At 39.1% G+C, this 18,828-nt stretch overlaps 1 long non-coding RNA gene across 2 annotated transcripts; it reads right to left on the minus strand.

The window, feature by feature from the left end:
• Positions 1 to 5,329: 5,329 nt before the first annotated feature.
• On the minus strand, positions 5,330 to 17,331 carry LOC122051576. 2 transcript variants are annotated; one of them, XR_006131459.1, is made up of 3 exons: positions 16,793 to 17,331; positions 16,591 to 16,696; positions 5,330 to 5,707 (listed from the first exon to the last, which is right to left on the minus strand). It is a non-coding gene; the product is annotated as an uncharacterized LOC122051576 (long non-coding RNA). The 2 variants fall into 2 exon arrangements; XR_006131460.1 differs by lacking the exon at positions 5,330 to 5,707 and adding an exon at positions 13,899 to 13,949.
• Between the last annotated feature and the right edge of the window lie 1,497 nt (positions 17,332 to 18,828).

The raw sequence follows: 18,828 nt of genomic DNA on the forward strand, positions 1-18,828 counted from the left end.
GTATCTATATATGTGGATTGGGTCAGCCTAGCATCCTCTTTGATCTATCTCTACAGATTTGTATTCCCAATACATAAGATGCTTCACCCAAATCTTTCATGGAGAATCTACTGGCTAACCATACTTTTGTTGACTGAAGCATTCCTACATCATTCCCAATGAGTAGAATGTCATCAACATACAGTATTAGAAATGTCACTACACTCCCACTAACCTTCTTGTACACACATGGTTCCTCAGGATTTTTAATAAAATTAAACGGTCTAATTGTATCATCAAATCTGAGGTTCCAACTTCTTGATGCTTGTTTGAGACCATAAATTGATCTCTGAAGTTTGCATACTTTATGCTCACTCCCCACAGATGTGAACCATTCATGCTGAGACATGTAAATCTCTTCCTTAATATCACCATTAAGAAATGTCATCTTCACATCCATCTGTCATATCTCATAGTCATACCATGCAACTATGGCAAGCAATATCCGAATGGACTTAACTTTGCGACTGGTGAAAAACTTTCATCATAGTCAATTCCTTGTCTTTAATTATATCCTTTTGCTACCAATCTAGCCTTGAAGGTCATACCCTTCCATCAACTCCAAGTTTCCTCTTGTAAATCCATTTACATCCTATAGGAAAGATTCCTTCAGGTGGATCCACTATTGACCAAACTTGGTTTGAGTACATGGAGTCTATTTCGGATTTCAAGGCTTCTAGCCATTGCATCGAGTTGATATCAGATATCACTTCCTTAAAGTATCTTGGATCACATCCATGATTAAGATCATTCTGGTTTCCTTCAAGGAGTAGACCTCACAGGTAGTCTTGAGATCCTATTTGATCTCCTTAAAGTGTGTATTTGTTCTACTGGCTGTTGGGGTGTGGGCTCTATTATATTATTTATGGAATTATCTCGAACCTCTTCGAGTTATATCATCCCGCCTTTTCTATCTAATAGAAACTCCTTCTCTAAGAAGGTGACATTTCTTGAAACAAATACTTCTGTTTTCTTAGGATTATAGAAATAATATCCAATAGAGTTCTTTGGATATCCCACAAAATAATACAAAGTGGATCTACTATCCAGTTTGTATCCCACTGTCTGCTTCACATAAGCAGGACATCCCTATATTTTCAAGTATGAATACTTGGGGGGTTTTCCCATCCATAGTTCATATGGTGTCTTTTCTACTGCTTTTGTATAAACTTTATTCAACATCATTGCCGCAGTTTTGAGTGCATACCCCCAAATCGATGGTGGTAAATTAGTGAATCCCATCATTGATCGAACCATGTCCATCAGCATGTAACGACCCAATTTTCCCTATTTCAAGTTCTAAAAGTCCATAAAAATATTTGGAAATACTTTTAAAATATTCTAGAGATTTTTAGGAATTTTTAGAGTATTTTTACGTAATTTTTGGAGGTCATTTAGTATGTTTACAAAAAGAAAGAAATTTTGATAAAAAACTGTTAAAGGTGAGACTCGAACCCATGACCTCGGGTCGAACCCGACCTAACCGGGCACAGCCAACCAGCTGAGCTATGCGGGTTTTGTTAACCAAATAAGTAGAGATAAATATTTAAGGTATAGTTAGTAATAGGAAACCCTAGTTTTAAAAAGACCTAATTCCTTTTCTCCCGAGCCGAAACTCCCTTTCTCCTCACACGCATGCGCGGCATCGCGATTTCTTCTCAGGGCGAAACCGCAGCCAAGGCTAGGGTTTCTTCTCTCCGACGCCGGCGAAGGGCTTTTCCGGCGGGTCCTCAACCGTGTGCGACCACCATCGTCGAGGAGGATCTGTGGGCGCAAGAAGAAGCCGAAAACTCCAGTTACCCGAAACCCTAGAATCCCCTTCCTTCTCAGTTTGAATCCAAGAACATGTTGTAAGTACTACTCACCTGTGGTAGGAGTAGCTCTGAGTTTTTCGGTTTTTGTTTCCTTGCTCACAGAATTGGCAGTGCCGAATAGAGGATGCTAGGGTTTGCTGTTCATTCTTTTATCTAGATGCTGCTTAGATATTTTGCCATGTATTCTAAGTTTTCGGTTGGACTTTGTAGCTAATTTCCCAAGTGGCAGAGACAACTTGTATTTATGCAGGAAGTTTTGGTAATCTTTGAGTATTCGAGTTTTTCTTTCCTTGCTTACAGAACCTGTTGAACAGAGATTATATTGCTAAGGATTTAATTGGTTATGGGTTCTTTCCTTGCTCTGTTTTTTTTTAGCCGAACAACCCTACCTATTGGCATGAGAACTTGTTAAGAATTTAGTTAGGTTTCTTATTTAAAGTGTTAATGGAACATAGAGATTTTGTTTATAGCACTGCTGGTATTGCTTTTGTTTTGCTGGGAATACCCTCAGCAGAATTTGGCTTCCTCTAGTGATTTCTAGAATTGTTTAAATTGCATGCTTAAATATGTGCAGTAAAGTCATTAGTGCAGGATGGTACTTACCGAATAGCCCCTAACTCTAACACGTAGTTATGTTTTAAGCATGCCTTTAGCTTTTTAGTGTTGTATCCTTGTGCATTTACCTACTGCCCATAAATTCCAGCAAGGTTGCTTCCTTTTGGGCCAATCGGATGGGCATAAACAGCCCTTGATCTTTAGCATTCAAAGTTTAGATAATCCTGGCGAAATCTCCCTTTTTGCTGCCTTAGCTTGGTTAATTCCCTTTTTATTGCCGTGAGTTTGATATAGAAGAGGAGAAGGAACTTTAAGGGTTTTAGAATGTGTTTAAGTATTCAATCTTATGTTAACTTTGCAGATTTTAGTTTATGTGCAAATAACTGGACATGAACAACATGTTTAGAAAGTTCAAAGTTGCATTCTTTTGCCCTATTTTACAGCATGTATAGTAAGCTTAAAGTTGCTTTCTTTGCTCTATTTTATAGCATGGTTAGTAAGCTTGAAGTTGCTTTCTTTGCTCTATTTTATAGCATGATTAGTAAGCTTAAAGTTGCTTTCTTTGCTCTATTTTATAGCATGGTTAGTAAGCTTGAAGTTGCTTTCTTTGCTCTATTTCATAGCATGATTAGTAAGCTTAAAGTTGCTTTCTTTGCTCTATTTTATAACATGATTAGTAAGCTTAAAGTTGCTTTCTTTTGCTCTATTTTATAGCATGATTAGTAAGTTCAGATTTGCTTTTCTTTGCCTTGTTTTATAATGTGCTTAGAGAGTTCAGATCTGCTTCCCTTGTGTTATTTTCATGTAGCATGCTTGGTTAGTTGTAATCCTATACTTGTTAGATATATCTACAGGATTCTAATAAGCTCTAATAAAGGATTATGAGAAGTGTGAGTAAAGAAAAAGACCAAAGTCTAGTTAAAAAGAGATAACAAGTAAACTAAAGTAAGAGGCTAGTACCCGACTTCCAAGGTTGCTATTAAACAAATCCAGGTGACCAATTCTAAGGTCTTGGCCCTGGTAAGACCAAGGTCTTTACCTCATAGGACTAGAGGCTCGCTACCTCAGTCACTATTAGAGAGCGCGCAAAACAAAGATGGTACTAAGCCTGGGCCCAAAGAAGAAAAGAAAAGAAAAGAAAAGAAGAACAAGAAGAAGAAAGTGAAAGAGAAATTAAAAGATTAATTTCTAGTATAAGAAAAGTAAGAAGAACAAGAAGAAGAAAGTGAAAGAGAAATTAAAAGATTAATTTCTAGTATAAGGATATAAGAAAATGAAACAAGTTTATGCTTAGAATCAATAAAAGTTTAGTTCTTTAATTCTAAGCCTACAGTAGTAGTTTCATTACTTTCTTGTCAGTTAGTGAGCATGTTTAGTATTCAGTTTTATTTCTGTATACCATGAGTACATGCAGCTTTGCTTTAGCATTATAGTTTCAGTATTATTGCATTACTTTTATGCACTTCGATGTTTTTGTGAGATAGATTAGTACTTACTAAGCGTTTTCGCTTATAGTTTTGTTTTCTTTCCTCCTACCGCAGATAAAGGAAAAGCTAAGATATGAAAGGGAGGCGACAGGGTGGTGGTGGTGATGAAGGTGTGTGATGACTGGACTGTGGAGAGATCCAGAAGTAGCTGGCAAAATTGTCAAGACTTTCTTTTAGTTCTCTTTTAATGTTATATTAAATTTGGGGTTGTAGTTGAGTTTATTTCCGCATGTCTAGTTAGTCTCTTTTATTATTTGTTGAGTGTTGTAGTCGTTGCTATTGCTAGAGTAGTTTCTTTGTTTTTATTGTGATTTTATTACTGCGTGGTTGTGGAAAATGTGTTCCAGCCGCTTGTGGCTGCGTATATATCTTATGTACTATGGATTTGGTCACCGGTACAGGGGAGACTCTGCCGAAATTTTTTGGTAGGAATTCCTCTGAACCGTGATAAATCTAACTGATTCTATTAGTAGCGTCAGTGATACTAGTAAGTAGAGTAGCAGTTAGGTAACGGTCGCCCTTAGAGAGTAGTAGTAAGAAGGGTGGGTTGTTACACAACATTCGATTACGACGTTCTGCTACACCATTAAGCTGTGGTGTTACAGGAGGAGTCCATTGTGAGAGAATCCCATTCTCTTTTAGATAGTTCTTAAACTTTGTACTCAAGTATTCTCCATCTTGATCTGATCGAAGCTTCTTAATACTTTTTCTCAGTTGTTTTTCTACTTCATTTATGAACTCTTTGAACTTTTCAAAAGATTCAGACTTATATTTCATCAAATATATATACCCATACCGTGAATAGTCATCAATAAAAGTAATGAAGTAGTAATGGTCATGTTTCATGCTAACACTTAATGGACCACACATCAGTATGAATCAAATCCAACATATCATGCGCACGTTCCACTTGACCTTTAAAAGGTGTCTTAGTCATTTTTCCTTTCAGTCAGGATTCACAAGTTGGTAGGGAATTTATGTCTGACGAATCAAACAATCCTTCACTTACTAACTTAGTCATCCTTCTTTGAGAAATATGACCAAGTGTAGCGTGCCATATGTGTGTTTGATTTGTACTATCTTCTTTTCTTTTTTTTTGTTGTTGATTGCGCTTGTATATTGTTTACTGGAATATCTTTCAATTTTAAGTTATAAAGATCATCTTCTAATTCACCAATCCCAATCAAATTTTCATCCTTCTAAATATTGCAAACACCTTTTACAAATAGACAAGAATAAACACATCTATCAAGCATAGAAATAGAAACAATGTTTTTAACTAAGTCTGGAATAAATAAAACATCTCTTAAATTGTCACACCCCAGGTAGTCCCTGCTAGAGAAAATTTCGGCAACATCTCCCCTATACGGGTGACAATATGAAATTTCCTACAATGCCCTCAGGGCGACATATACCTCGGCCAACACGGCCGGAACAATAATAATATATAACAGTACAAATATAGCAAGCATCCACGCAGTTTAATAGTAACAACTAAACATAAGCAAAGATAAGAAAATCATCGCAAAAATCCTACTCAACTACACCCATAAAACACAAATCTGATATCCTACTCAACTACACTCATAAAATAAAAATCCGATATCTTACTCAACTACACCCATAAAACACAATCACCAACATACATCCAAATGAAAATCCATCGATAATAAGGAAACATACAAGATCCTAATACCAGAAGACACAAGTCTGAAACATAGTCCAACATAATAAGAAAACCAAAATGTGCAAACTCGTTGCAACGCGCAGTGGTGGGGGACTAGCGACTGGAACCTCCTGAACAACCTCAACCTGAAAATAGTAATAAAGGGGTGTGAGTCCAACACTCAGCGGATACCTACTTGACATGCATAGTAAATAATAACCAGCAGTAATAAATATGCGTACAGTTTCCTGGATAGAAAATGCAAAACTGTAAGGTAAGGAGAAGTTGTACTAACCGGAACCTGAGTATAGGGATATCAAGGTCGTCAGACCCATAATATCATAAATCCTATATGCATGTCAAATAATGCATCCACCAAATATGCAGCATATAAAATGCAGCAAACACAAGGCCGTCAGCCCCAAAGTTTCATAAATCCTGTATGCATGTCAAACCATGCATCCACAAAAAATGCAGCATATAAAGTGTAGCAAAAACAAGCAATAAATGTATCATGCATATGATGACAATGACATGTCCTGGTCACCCCTACTGCCAATCAGTCGTCTCACACACAATGGTGAGACCGAGTGGATAAGGTTGTGACAACTGTGAACTCTGTCATCACTGCTCCTGATGAGTGACCGAGTGGATGGGATGTTGTCGGAGTACGTCTTGTTGGATCGAGACGCGCTAGAGGGGGGGGGGGTGAATAGCGCTCGCGGCTATTTCGTTCGATTCGTAAAACACTCGAGTAAAGACGTAGCGGAATAAAAACAAACAACACAAAGACACAGGTCAATTTTACTTTGTTCGGAGCCTAAGGCGACTCCTACTCGAAGGCCCGCGATCCTTGATCGCTTCCGGTGGGCAACAACTATAAGTTCGAAAGTATACAAAGATGATTTACAAGTAATGCAGTAAATAATCTTATACCGACAATGGAAAATACTAAATTGAAGCTTCGGGTTGTCAGTGTCGAGTTGCAGCACTTCGGGACGAGTTCGTTAGCAGCTAAATGCAGAAGGAAGACTTGAATGTTGATGTACTGAGCTGCTGGTCGAACCCCCTTTATAAACAGTGTTCAAGGCGCCTTAAACAAGCTCCAAGGCGCCTTAAATGAGAATTTTATCCCGATCTGCTTGCTGGGATAATCCTTTGACTGCCGCGACCTGAAGGATCCTTAAACCCTTTCATGGCGCCTTCAAGCTGTCTAAGACGCCTTCAACCCATCCAAAGCGCCTTAAGCCTGCTCTTCGCGCCAGCTCAGGATTTTGAACCCGAGGCGCCTCTAAGTCCCATGGAGGCGCCTCGGACACTGTTCATCCGAGGCAAATCTTCATTATTTTGTACCTGCAAGATATGTTAGTCCCAAACAACATCCTGCAACACAAAGTTAGCACAAAATAACAGTATGGATAATAAAGAATGTTTAAGATAGTCTCTGGATTGTCCGGGTCTGACTTCGGATTTCCTACCGGAAACCCTAGGTCGACCCGACGCCTATTGTTCCTTCTACGGGGAACGCATCCTCACCTACTCCACTCAGGAGATTTATCTGCTGCCAGTACGATCCTCCAGATCGACTGGACTTTTGCTCAGCACTCGACGCTTCCGGACTTTCTGCTGGACATCCGCTTCTCGGCCAGTCCAGTCTTTCACCTGGTTCGCCACACCAGGACTTTCTACCTAGGGTTACCACCCCCTAGGACTTTTGCCTGAAGCCATCGACCTGCCAAGACTTTCCCATAGGGTTACCGCCCCCTATGACCTAGGGTTACCACCCCCTATGACCTAGGGTTACCACCCCCTAGGGTTTATCCCTTTGCCTAACCACAGCTAGGACTTTCCTGAAATCCTCAAGTAGACTTGTTAGAATACAAAACACCTTAACTTTGAATTCATTTTCCATTATCAAAACACGAGTTCGATCGTCGGATGCTTCCCGCACCAACAATCTCCCCCTTTTTGATTATGCCAACTCAAATTCAAAGTTAAGTAAACAAATGAATAGATAACCATTTAACACAGCAAAATTTGCTAATTATAGGTGAACACATTAACCAAAGCAAATTTGCTAAACTATATGCTCCCCCTTAGCTATTGCTCCCCCTTAACTGATGTTCCCCTTTTATTATTGAATTTTGCTACTCTCCCCCTTTGCCATATATCAAAAATAATAGACTTTTGAATAACTTAGATACTTAACATTCAGTTCTTATTTATAGTTAAGTGAAAAGATGTATCTTTTTGATAGATTTTAAAGGCTAGGAGAAAAGTAATCTTTGAGGGTAAATAAAAAGAACTCTGCAGGTATTTACAATGTTAGATTTCAAATTTAGCTAGGTTCAGCAAGGATGTGATCATTAAGTTTTTAGCTTAGACCTTTAGAAGTAGTAAAGTTTGAACAATATTTAAAGTTGGTTTAGGTTATTCATTAAAATTCAGTTGGTCCTTAAGTCCAAGCATGAGTTATAATCAGTAGATTAATTTACTAGGTATCAGAGTCCTAAAGATTAAAGCATGTGCTTAAGCAGAAAACTGAGTGTCCTTTTACCAACTGTCTAACCTTTAGCTCCTTGCTGACTGCCTATAGGGCAACAACTTTCACATGGTTAGTCAAGTCAAGTTGATTTGGTCCAGTTAGATTTGACTAGAGCTGGAAGACTCAACTTGATTAATGTATATTGCGTATTTAACGCCCAGACTCATATTGATGCACAGATATAAGCATTCTTGAGTCCAGGCTGTATCCTATGCATCTCACGCCGTTCTATGTCTTTCAAACACAATCAAGGTAAACCTAGGTGTTTGTGAGATGCTCTGGCTTAAATCTAGGGGAACATGATTTCTAGGGGAAAACTTAAGCTAATTCCAGAATTTTGAAAAATCTAGGAAATTGGGAATTTTGAAAATTATTTTTCCTAGTATTTGAAAAATGATGAGTAAACTCAGGGTAGTACTAAAATTATCAAACTGACTAAGCATGCAAGTAAGTACATAACCCGTCAAGGAAGTCTAACAAAATGAATAGGTAGTGCAGGTGTTCATAGTACAATGCATAAAATAGTCATATCAACTAGCGGGATCATCCACGTGAGGAGCATCAGCTGGAAGGTCATCAGCGGAAGGTGGTCCATGGGGATGCTCGGGTGCTGGCTGACCCAGACGTCGTATCTCGTCATGAAGGGACGTAAATCCGGCAGCCATCTCGGATCGAATAGAGAGAACTATCCATCGTGTCTGGATGGACTCGACCTCGAGTCGAGCAAGTCTATCCTCGACGAAGAGTGATGTAGATGTCGAAGGTCCAGCTGAGGTGGATGGTCTGGCAGACGGGGAAGGATCTGAGAAGAGAGCCTCAGCTAAGAAATCAGCCCACTCCTCTCCCTCGCCTGGTATATCCTCGGCTGCTGGAGCGATAGGGGCAGCTGCTGGCCGTGGTCGTCCTGTCCAGGCTAGAACTCCATCAGCTGTGATATCAGCACCGACTAGTCTACAATTACGGGATCCTAGCTCGTCATATATAGTAAGAGGAATGACTGTTCCCCTGGTCACATCTATACCCTCTATAGTCGAAAAGAAGCGTGTCAGAATATGACAATAGGGCATGTGTACTGTCCTGGAGGTGACTATCCCAGATGCACAGATAATGTTCTGAAACATATGCAAGGCTATATCGATGTCAAATCGATGACACAAGGTGTACAGGAAAAATGAATGTGAAGGTCTCATCTTCGGGACATCCCGAGATGAGATCGGCAAAATACATGCTGTCAGGACCCTATACATCACATAGTCCTGAACCCGAAGAGAGACTGACTTGAACTCAGTCAGGCCAGCAGGTCTCTCTTCCCCGAAGAAATACATGTAGATAGTATCTAACGTAATGTGGGAGTAAGGATCGCCAAATGGCAGGTCCCTACTAGGGTAGCATAAGAAGGTAGACTCTGAAACCCTAAGACCTAGGGTGGTGCGTAGCAAGGCGGGAGTCAGCTCTATGTCAACGCCAGCAACTCTGGTGGAGTACCTATTATCATCAACCCTCTCAAGGTTGTAATAAAACTGTGCACATAACTCCTGATTTACTGTATCAGTGCAGTAAACCAATTGGTCCATTTGATAGTGTTCTATCATTTGGATACATGGCTGACAGAACTGGGTATAAAAGGTCCTATTTACATATCTAGGTTTGATAGGTTCAAAAATGTAATTGGCAAAGGTATCCCTAAGATGTATAGTGGGGAATCTGATATCTGCTGATGGAAGTCTATCTGGATTAGGATCAACGTGTCGACGTTTCCTATTTTCAACGATTTTACCAAAAATTGACAAAGATAAACAGAAATTTTATGTAAAACTTGATTGGGAAGAATTGGGATTATACCTAGGAGGCATTGCCAGGTGTTGAGGGAAGATTAAACGGGTAGAAGGCGCCTTGGTTGCTAGGAATCATACGCAGGAATGTGCTCGGCGTCGGCAGAAGATCGAACAGAAAGACTCTGTTCATTTTCTAAATCTGAGAATTGAAGGCGCCTTAAGAGTGTTTAAGGCGCCTTGAATAGGTTTAGAAGGCGCCTCAGATCGATCCAAGGCGCCTTAAGGTGATGCGGCGGGAACTTTCCCGTCGCTCTTGGAGGCGCCTTCCAGTGTGGGAGGCGCCTCTATGAGGCGCCCTCCCCTTTATATATTTTATATATATTTTAAACAATTTAATAAGGTTTTTAGATTAAGAAAAAAAATTTAAGGTTTAATGGATTTTGTAAGATAATTTCGAAAAAAATGTTTTTGAAATTCAAGTTTTTTAAAACAATTTTGAACTTTAGATTTTAAAACAATTTTGAACTTTAGATTTTTAGAATAATTTTGAACTTTAAATTTTTAAAATAATTTTGAACTTTAAGTTTTTTAAAACAATTTTGAAATTTAAGTTCTTAAAACAATTTTGAAATTTAAATTTTTGAAACAATTTTGAAATTTAAGTTCTTAAAACAATTTTGAAATTTATATTTTTAAAATAATTTAGAAATTTAGATTTTTAAAATAATTTTGAACTTTAGATTTTTAAAATAATTTTGAACTTTAAGTTTTTTAAAATAATTTTGAACTTTAGATTTTTAAAATAATTTTGAACTTTAAGTTTTTTAAAATAATTTTGAACTTTAGATTTTTAAAATAATTTTGAACTTTAGATTTTTAAAATAATTTTGAAATTTAAGTTTTTAAAACAATTTTGAAATTTAAGTTTTTAAAACAATTTTGAACTTTAAGTTTTTAAAATAATTTTGAAATTTAAATTTTTTTTGAAATTTAAGTTTTTAAAACAATTTTGAAATTTAAGTTTTTAAAACAATTTTGAACTTTAAGTTTTTAAAACAATTTTGAAATTTAAGTTTTTAAAACAATTTTGAAATTTAAGTTTTTAAAATAATTTTGAAATTTAGATTTTTAAAGTAATTTTGAAATTTAAGTTTTTAAAAGAATTTTGAAATTTAGATTTTTAAAGTAATTTTGAAATTTTAATTTTTAAAGTAATTTTGAAATTTAAGTTTTTAAAACAATTTTGAAATTTAGATTTTTAAAGTAATTTTGAAATTTTAGTTTTTAAAACAATTTTGAAATTTAGATTTTTAAAGTAGTTTTGAAATTTAAAATTTTAAAGTAATTTTGAAATTTAAGTTTTTAAAACAATTTTGAAATTTAGATTTTTAAAGTAATTTTGAACTTTAAGATTTTTAAAATAATTTTGAACTTTAGATTTTTAAAATAATTTTGAAATTGAGTTTAAAATAATTTTGAAATTGAGTTTTAAAAATCATTTTGAAATTGAGTTTTAAAATAATTTTGAAATTGAGTTTTAAAAATCAAAATAATTTTGAAATTTAGTTTTTAAAATAATTTTGAAATTTAGTTTTAAAATAATTTTGAAATTGAGTTTAAAATAATTTTGAAATTGAGTTTTAAAATCATTTTGAAATTGAGTTTAAAATAATTTTAAAATTTAGTTTTTAAAATAATTTTGAAATTTAGTTTTTAAAATAATTTTGAAATTTAGTTTTAAAATAATTAACTCAATTTTAATTTCTTAGTCATCTCACCCGATCTAGATTGTCAATCAGGGAATCCTATAATTGTTGTGAGATGAATTATTGTTAAATTTAAGGGTCTGGTTTAACTTTGTGTTAGATTCAGGTTTAGCTTTGGTTTCAACAAGTAAGCATTCTTTGGATAAACTTCTGGGCTATGGTGAGTCACACGGAGCTCATTAAAGTAACCATACCTTCGAGGTTTTCCAAATAGTCCTACCCATTGAATTTAATACTAATCTTTGGTCTAACTAGTTAGGATCCATTTAAGGGTAGCTTCGGTCAGTTCCACTTGGCCAAATGCACCAGGTCGAAGCCATATCTTCCTAGACATGCGATGCCCAAGTTTCCCTAACATACTATCATCCAAAAATTTCACCGGTACTGTGGTTCAAGTTAAACTTAGCCCGTTTTTAAACTAGCCTTAATTACCCTGCCGGGTAATCTACTCTTATTTTACCCATTTCGGGTAGATTAAGTTTAGTTACCCTGTCGGGTAGTTCAGTGGGGGGTGCCAGCTATTCTGGATCCTCCATCTATATTTTGAATTTATGATTTAATTTCAAATTTTTAATTTGATTTTGATTTTTGAATTTAGAATATAAAGATTAATTTCGAATTTTTAATTTGATTTTGAATTTAAATTTCAAATTTTTAATTTTGATTTTGAATTTAAATTTCGAATTTTTAATTTTAAATTTTTAATATCGTTTTCCTTTTAGCTTTCCCTGGATCATAGCCTCGATTTGGTCTATCGAGGTAGTGTATTTGATCCTTCGGAACCCAGTATTGACCAAGTCCAACTTGATTGATCAATTTAGACTTGAGGACCCATGCTTGGACTAATTTACTACCTTGTTTGTTTATTAAGGATAAATAAGATCTATATTTCTTTTTACTTTTATATCCCAGCCCAGTTTTGTTGTAGACGGCTCTTTGTGTTCCAAGAATTAGGTCCAAGTTCTTGGATCCTAGAGAAAACCGTTCTAAAGTATTTTTTAAATCTTTTACCTGATTTTTCAAACTAGAGTTTTCTTCCTCAAGTTTTTGAACTTGAGTAGAATTTCCAGTTTGAACTTGATCAGGTAAAGAATTAGTGTTTGTCACTTCTTTAAGGACGGCTACTTCCTTTAGAAGTGATTTAATCCTAAGATTTGATTTAGCTAGTTTGCGAAGTAAGTAATTAACTAAATTATTAAGCCTTGGAATGCTTACAGTGGAGTCTGGCCCTTCTGAAACGGATGCGGATCCGTGGCTTTGCTCAGACTCGGCTTCTGACTCGCTCTCGATGATCTGGTCCCGGGCCATCAGTGTGAGTAGACTTGTTTGATCAAGTTCATCGTCATCGTCCTCTGAAGAAGATTCGTCCCAGGTTGCTTTCAGGGCCTTCTTTCTTCTTTGCTTTTTGGCCTCCTTTTGGTTGGGATAGTTGGCTTTGATATGCCCCTTCTGGTTGCACCCGTAATAAGTGACTTCGAACTTTACCTTTGAGTTCGGTTGGGCCTCCCTGGACTGAACTGCCTTCTTTAGATCTTTCTTGTTGAAGCCCTTCTTCTTCTTGTAGAGCTTCTTCACAAGATTCACGAGTTCGCTGGTCAGTTCATCCTCTGAATCTTCTGAGTCGGGTTCGTCTTCTGATTCCGATTCAATTTTTCGCCGTACTCTTGATTCCCGTGTTCGACTCGTACCTGCAACCAAAGCAATACCCTTCTCGGATGGCTGTGCATGAGTTTGTTCATGAAGTTCAAATTCAGAAAATAACTCGTCTAACTTTAAAGAAGATAAGTCTTTGGAGACCTTGTAGGCATCTACCATTGATGCGCACAATGTACTCCTTGGAAACGAATTTAATGCGTACCTTATGACGTCCCAGTTTTTGACTCTTTGTCCAATTGCATGAAGTGAGTTAAGAATGTCCTGGATGCGTGCGTGAAGCTGGCTCGCCGTCTCACCTTCCTGCATTTTTAGATTATACAATTTATTAAATAATAAATCTCTTTTACTTACTTTTGTGTCCGTGGTGCCCTCGTGGAGTTCGATCAGCTTTTCCCAGAGTTCCTTCGCGGTTGAAAAGGGACCGACTCTGTTGAGCTCCTCCTTGGTAAGACCGCACTGGACGGTGCAGGTAGCTTTGGCGTCGGCTTCCACCTTTTTGATGAAGGCTGGCTCCCAGTTCTCACAGGATGTAGGCTTACCGTCCGTATCAGTTGGTAGTTGAAGTCCTGTCTTGACTATCATCCAGGTGTCGAACTGGATCTTCAGATATATCTCCATTCGCCCCTTCCAATATCCGAAGTCTTCTCTGGAAAATAGTGGGGGATGAACAGTGCTATATCCTTATTGTTGAGTCATTTTAGACCTAAATAATCAAAAACAAAAAGATCTATTCCAAGACTGTGTCTTGGATTAGTAGTGCGGGAGGAAGTAGAAAAATAATAAGCTCAAGTGGTATTGACCAACTTTGAGCAACACTGATTAAAAAAAATTAGAACTTTAGCTAATTAGCTAATTTCTAATTGACTCCGAAACAAAATACCACGAAAAAAAAAATGTTTTGAATGGTGGTTGCACCAATTCAAAACAACCCCGCTCTGATACCAATTGTTGGATCGAGACGCGCAAGAGGGGGGGGGGGTGAATAGCGCTCGCGGCTATTTCGTTCGATTCGTAAAACACTCGAGTAAAGACGCAGCGGAATAAAAACAAACAACACAAAGACACAGGTCAATTTTACTTCGTTCGGAGCCTAAGGCGACTCCTACTCGAAGGCCCGCGATCCTTGATCGCTTCCGGTGGGCAACAACTATAAGTTCGAAAGTATACAAAGATGATTTACAAGTAATGCAGTAAATAATCTTATACCGACAATGGAAAATACTAAATTGAAGCTTCGGGTTGTCGGTGTCGAGTTGCAGCACTTCGGGACGAGTTCGTTAGCAGCTAAATGCAGAAGGAAGACTTGAATGTTGATGTACTGAGCTGCTGGTCGAACCCCCTTTATAAACAGTGTTCAAGGCGCCTTAAACAAGCTCCAAGGCGCCTTAAACGAGAATTTTATCCCGATCTGCTCGCTGGGATAATCCTTTGACTGTCGCGACCTGAAGGCGCCTTAAACCCTTTCAAGGCGCCTCCAAGCTGTCTAAGCCTTAAGCCTGCTCTTCGCGCCAGCTCAGGATTTTGAACCCGAGGCGCCTCCAAGTCCCATGGAGGCGCCTCGGACACTGTTCATCCGAGGCAAATCTTCGTTATTTTGTACCTGCAAGATATGTTAGTCCCAAACAACATCCTGCAACACAAAGTTAGCACAAAATAACAGTATGGATAATAAAGAATGTTTAAGACAGTCTCCGGACTGTCCGGGTCTGACTTCGGATTTCCTACCGGAAACCCTAGGTCGACCTGACGCCTACTGTTCCCTCTACAGGGAACGCGTCCTCACCTACTCCACTCAGGAGATTTACCTGCTGCCAGTACGATCCTCCAGATTGACTGGACTTTTGCTCAGCACTCAACGCTTCCAGACTTTCTGCTGGACGTCCGCTTCCCGGCCAGTCCAGTCTTTCACCTGATTCGCGACACCAGGACTTTCCACCTAGGGTTACCACCCCCTAGGACTTTTGCCTGAAGTCATCGACCTGCCAAGACTTTCCCATAGGGTTACCGCCCCCTATGACCTAGGGTTACCACCCCCTAGGGTTTATCCCTTTGCCTAACCGCAGCTAGAACTTTCCTGAAATCCTCAAGTAGACTTGTTAGAATACAAAACACCTTAACTTTGAATTCATTTGCCATTATCAAAACACGAGTTCGATCGTTGGATGCTTCCCGCACCAACACGCCTATCCTCCTACCCCAAATTATAAGTGGGGGAGATCAATACTCTCATCTCCCTGAGACAATCCAGAGGAGGGATCCCTGCCGATTACCACACTGCGTCACACTGTCCATGAGCGGACCAACGGAGCCAAACAGAGCAAAACCCATATGCCAGCTACCACGCTGCGTCACTAGGCCAGCGGAGCCTAACAGAGCAGAACTGTTTGCCGGCTACGACGCTGCGTCACTAGACCAACGGAGCCTAATAGAGCAGAACTGTCACACACCCTGCCTGATATACCACTAACCCATGAGTGGTGGTGTGTGCAGATCCATGTAACTGGCGACGTGCTCAACAATAATGGAGCCGACTATCGCACAGCATGCAATCATGCGAAATGGTGCATGACACTAACCATAGAAATATCCTGATCCTATCTACCTCCATAAAAATACGTACCATATACATGGATCAAATAATATGATCTAGGTACACATATCAGGTATGGTATCTAAATAGTCCGGTATATCATAAAGCATGGCATGCCACTACCTCCATAATATAAATAATAAACAGGGCATGAACGCTAACCAAGTAACAGACAAATCATGCTCGAAGACAAATAGTGACATGCCAATATAGATATAAACATAATTATTACTACTTGCTAAAATCTACTAAACATATCAACAAGACATATCAAAATAGATAGGTCAAGGTACCCGCCTCCAATATAGATCGAGCTAATCAACCTCTATCTCAAAGTGCTCGTCCCGAATCAGAATCTTGTAATAAATCATACGGTTAAGCTAAGTTTTTATTTTAAACAAAATAGCTAAACCAAAATCCTTATTTACCAATAACCCTAATTCATTTATTCTCGGTTAACTAACAATTCGGATCTAACCGCAGCTTAGACTAAACCCGGCCCTTTAACCCTAGTTAAATATAACACAACGTTCAACTAGGGTTAATTATTCCATCATACGAGTTAAACCTAACAAACCAGATGAATAACAACTAACCATGTAAATCCAAATTATACCTACTTCCACACATAAATCTAAACAATCTACACATGATCCATTATCTAACTACAATACATAGCCAAATTCCTACACCATACCTCAAACTCAGCCGCTGTTGAACAAAGAACAAGGTGAGTTGTTGCTAGATTGAGTGGCTGGACCAAGAAAACTCCACGGAACAAGACTCCCTGCTGGAATTCTTCACTGTTCGTTTCAAGGTGAGATCAAAAGTGGAGATCACGAGTCAGATCAAGGAATAGAGGCCAAGAACTCAAATCCGCAGCTTGCTAAACCACCTACCTTAAGGATCGCTGCTAGGTGGCGTCGCTCGGTCCAATCCGGCCAGCAGAAAAGGGGAAACGCACTATGAGCAGCACGAGGTGAGGAAAGGGAAGGTCGATTTGGTCGGGAGATGACACGAATCCAGCCTCCGTTGTGCCCTAGTCATCGTACCGTCGACGATCGTCGCTGAAACTCCCGAAACAGAGATCTCTCGGCCGAATACTGCTAGGTCTTCCTCGGCAACGTCAAGCTCCGGTGACTTCACTGGCTTCCGTCGAGCTCCGGTGACGAGCTCCTCTGGCCTCGGTGTTGAGTCATCCGAGAGAGAGACAGAGAGAAGAACGAGAAGAAGAGGGAATTCGGTGTGGCAGCAACGGGAAGAGGAAAGGTGCCCGACTTCCCTTCTGCCGAGGCTTTGTACGCGTAGGGGAGAACGAAACCGATGCGAGCGGCGGCGGCGACGACGCGTCGGTTGGGAAGAGAAGGAGAAACGGATGGAGGGTGAGTTGTGGCTCGCGGGTCGGGGAAAAAAAACGGCGATGGGAGAAGAAAGAAAATAAAAGAAAAAAAGAAAACAAAAGAAAACAAAACTTTTCCTCGTTAAAATAGGGTAATCTAAATAGGGTTTTCTGGGGCCTAATATTTGATCCCCTTAAACTCGTCATACACGCTCGAAAAAATTTCCAGAAAATTTCTAAAATTTTCAGAAAATTCCCTTATGGTTATTCACCCATTTTCGGTATTTTACATAAATACAACTTAAAATCATTGCTCAAGATCAAAGTAATGTCTCCTATAGCTTTCGCAACAACTCTTGCTCCGTTCCCAAGTCTCAAGAAGGTCTCACCCTCTCTGAGTCAAAGTAATGTCTCCTATGGCTTAATGTTGGGATCTTAGATGGCTAGAGGGGGGGGGTGAATAGCTCCTTTAAAAACTTAAACGAAAACTTCTACACAGATAATCGTTAGCACAGCGGAATTAGACAACTAAAAGAGAGAAAAACATAAGCACACTAACACTAGAATTTACGAGGTTCGGGGATAACTTGCCCCTACTCCTCGGCGTGTCCGTAAGGTGGACGACTCCTTGATCTTCGGTAGATCGCACCCCGGATAAATTCCGGCTAAAGATCCTCCTTCTCGGTGGAGTAACCTCTCCACAAAGATCACAAGAGTAGATTTGAAAGTGAAGCACAATTACTTACAGAGTGTGGCTAAAGGATTGAACAGTTTAACTTACAGCCACGAAGCAGAAAAACAACTACAGGAGGAATCAGCCAAGAGCTCAACGAAAACGCACAGCCTCTTGCTTGAACGACAGAGAGAGTTTTTCCAGAGTGTTTTTCATCCTCTCCTCTTCCTCCTTCTTATTTCTCTGCTTTCTTCACTGCGTTTGCCTGCATCGAATCACTGCAAACCAGTAGCGTATCACTGTCGCCAAACCAGGCGTCGCCAATCACGCTTCTTCCTCATCTGAACTCACACCAATACCATCCTTGGTCTTCACTGGTGTCTCTGAGCTCGAACCAATAAGGAAGAGTCAAGCTGATCGCAGCCAGTGAACCAACTGAACAAGCCAGTGAACGTTGACGCTTCTTTTGCACAATTTGCAGCGATAACCAGTAGAAAAATCATTTTGTTTTATTCCTTTGATAGTCATTGATTTGAATTCAAACATCACCATGGTACCTGCAGCCTGTAACTCAAAAAGCTCACAAGCAGATGTTAGATCAGATGCATCAGAAACGAGTCAGAAATCACAGAGAAGTAGCAGGAGACATGCGACATCGCGTGGATCGGCCGCAGACCGATCCATTGCTCGGACCGATCGAGATCGGTCCGGGAAGATCTGATCGATCGTGGACCGATCAGACTATGTGGATCGGTCCACGCACGCTCCACCCTTTCTCGGCGTTTCGATCACTTCTTTCGATCGGTGCGTAGACCGATCGATAACCCACAAAATGCTTCAGGGTTACCGATCGGTCCACGATCGATCGGTTAACCACGTATAGGTTACCGATCGGTCCACGCATCGATCATTAACCTAATGTT

The sequence above is a fragment of the Zingiber officinale genome, chromosome 3A (genome assembly GCF_018446385.1).
Source record: "Zingiber officinale cultivar Zhangliang chromosome 3A, Zo_v1.1, whole genome shotgun sequence".
In the NCBI taxonomy this organism is placed as follows: domain Eukaryota; kingdom Viridiplantae; phylum Streptophyta; class Magnoliopsida; order Zingiberales; family Zingiberaceae; genus Zingiber; species Zingiber officinale.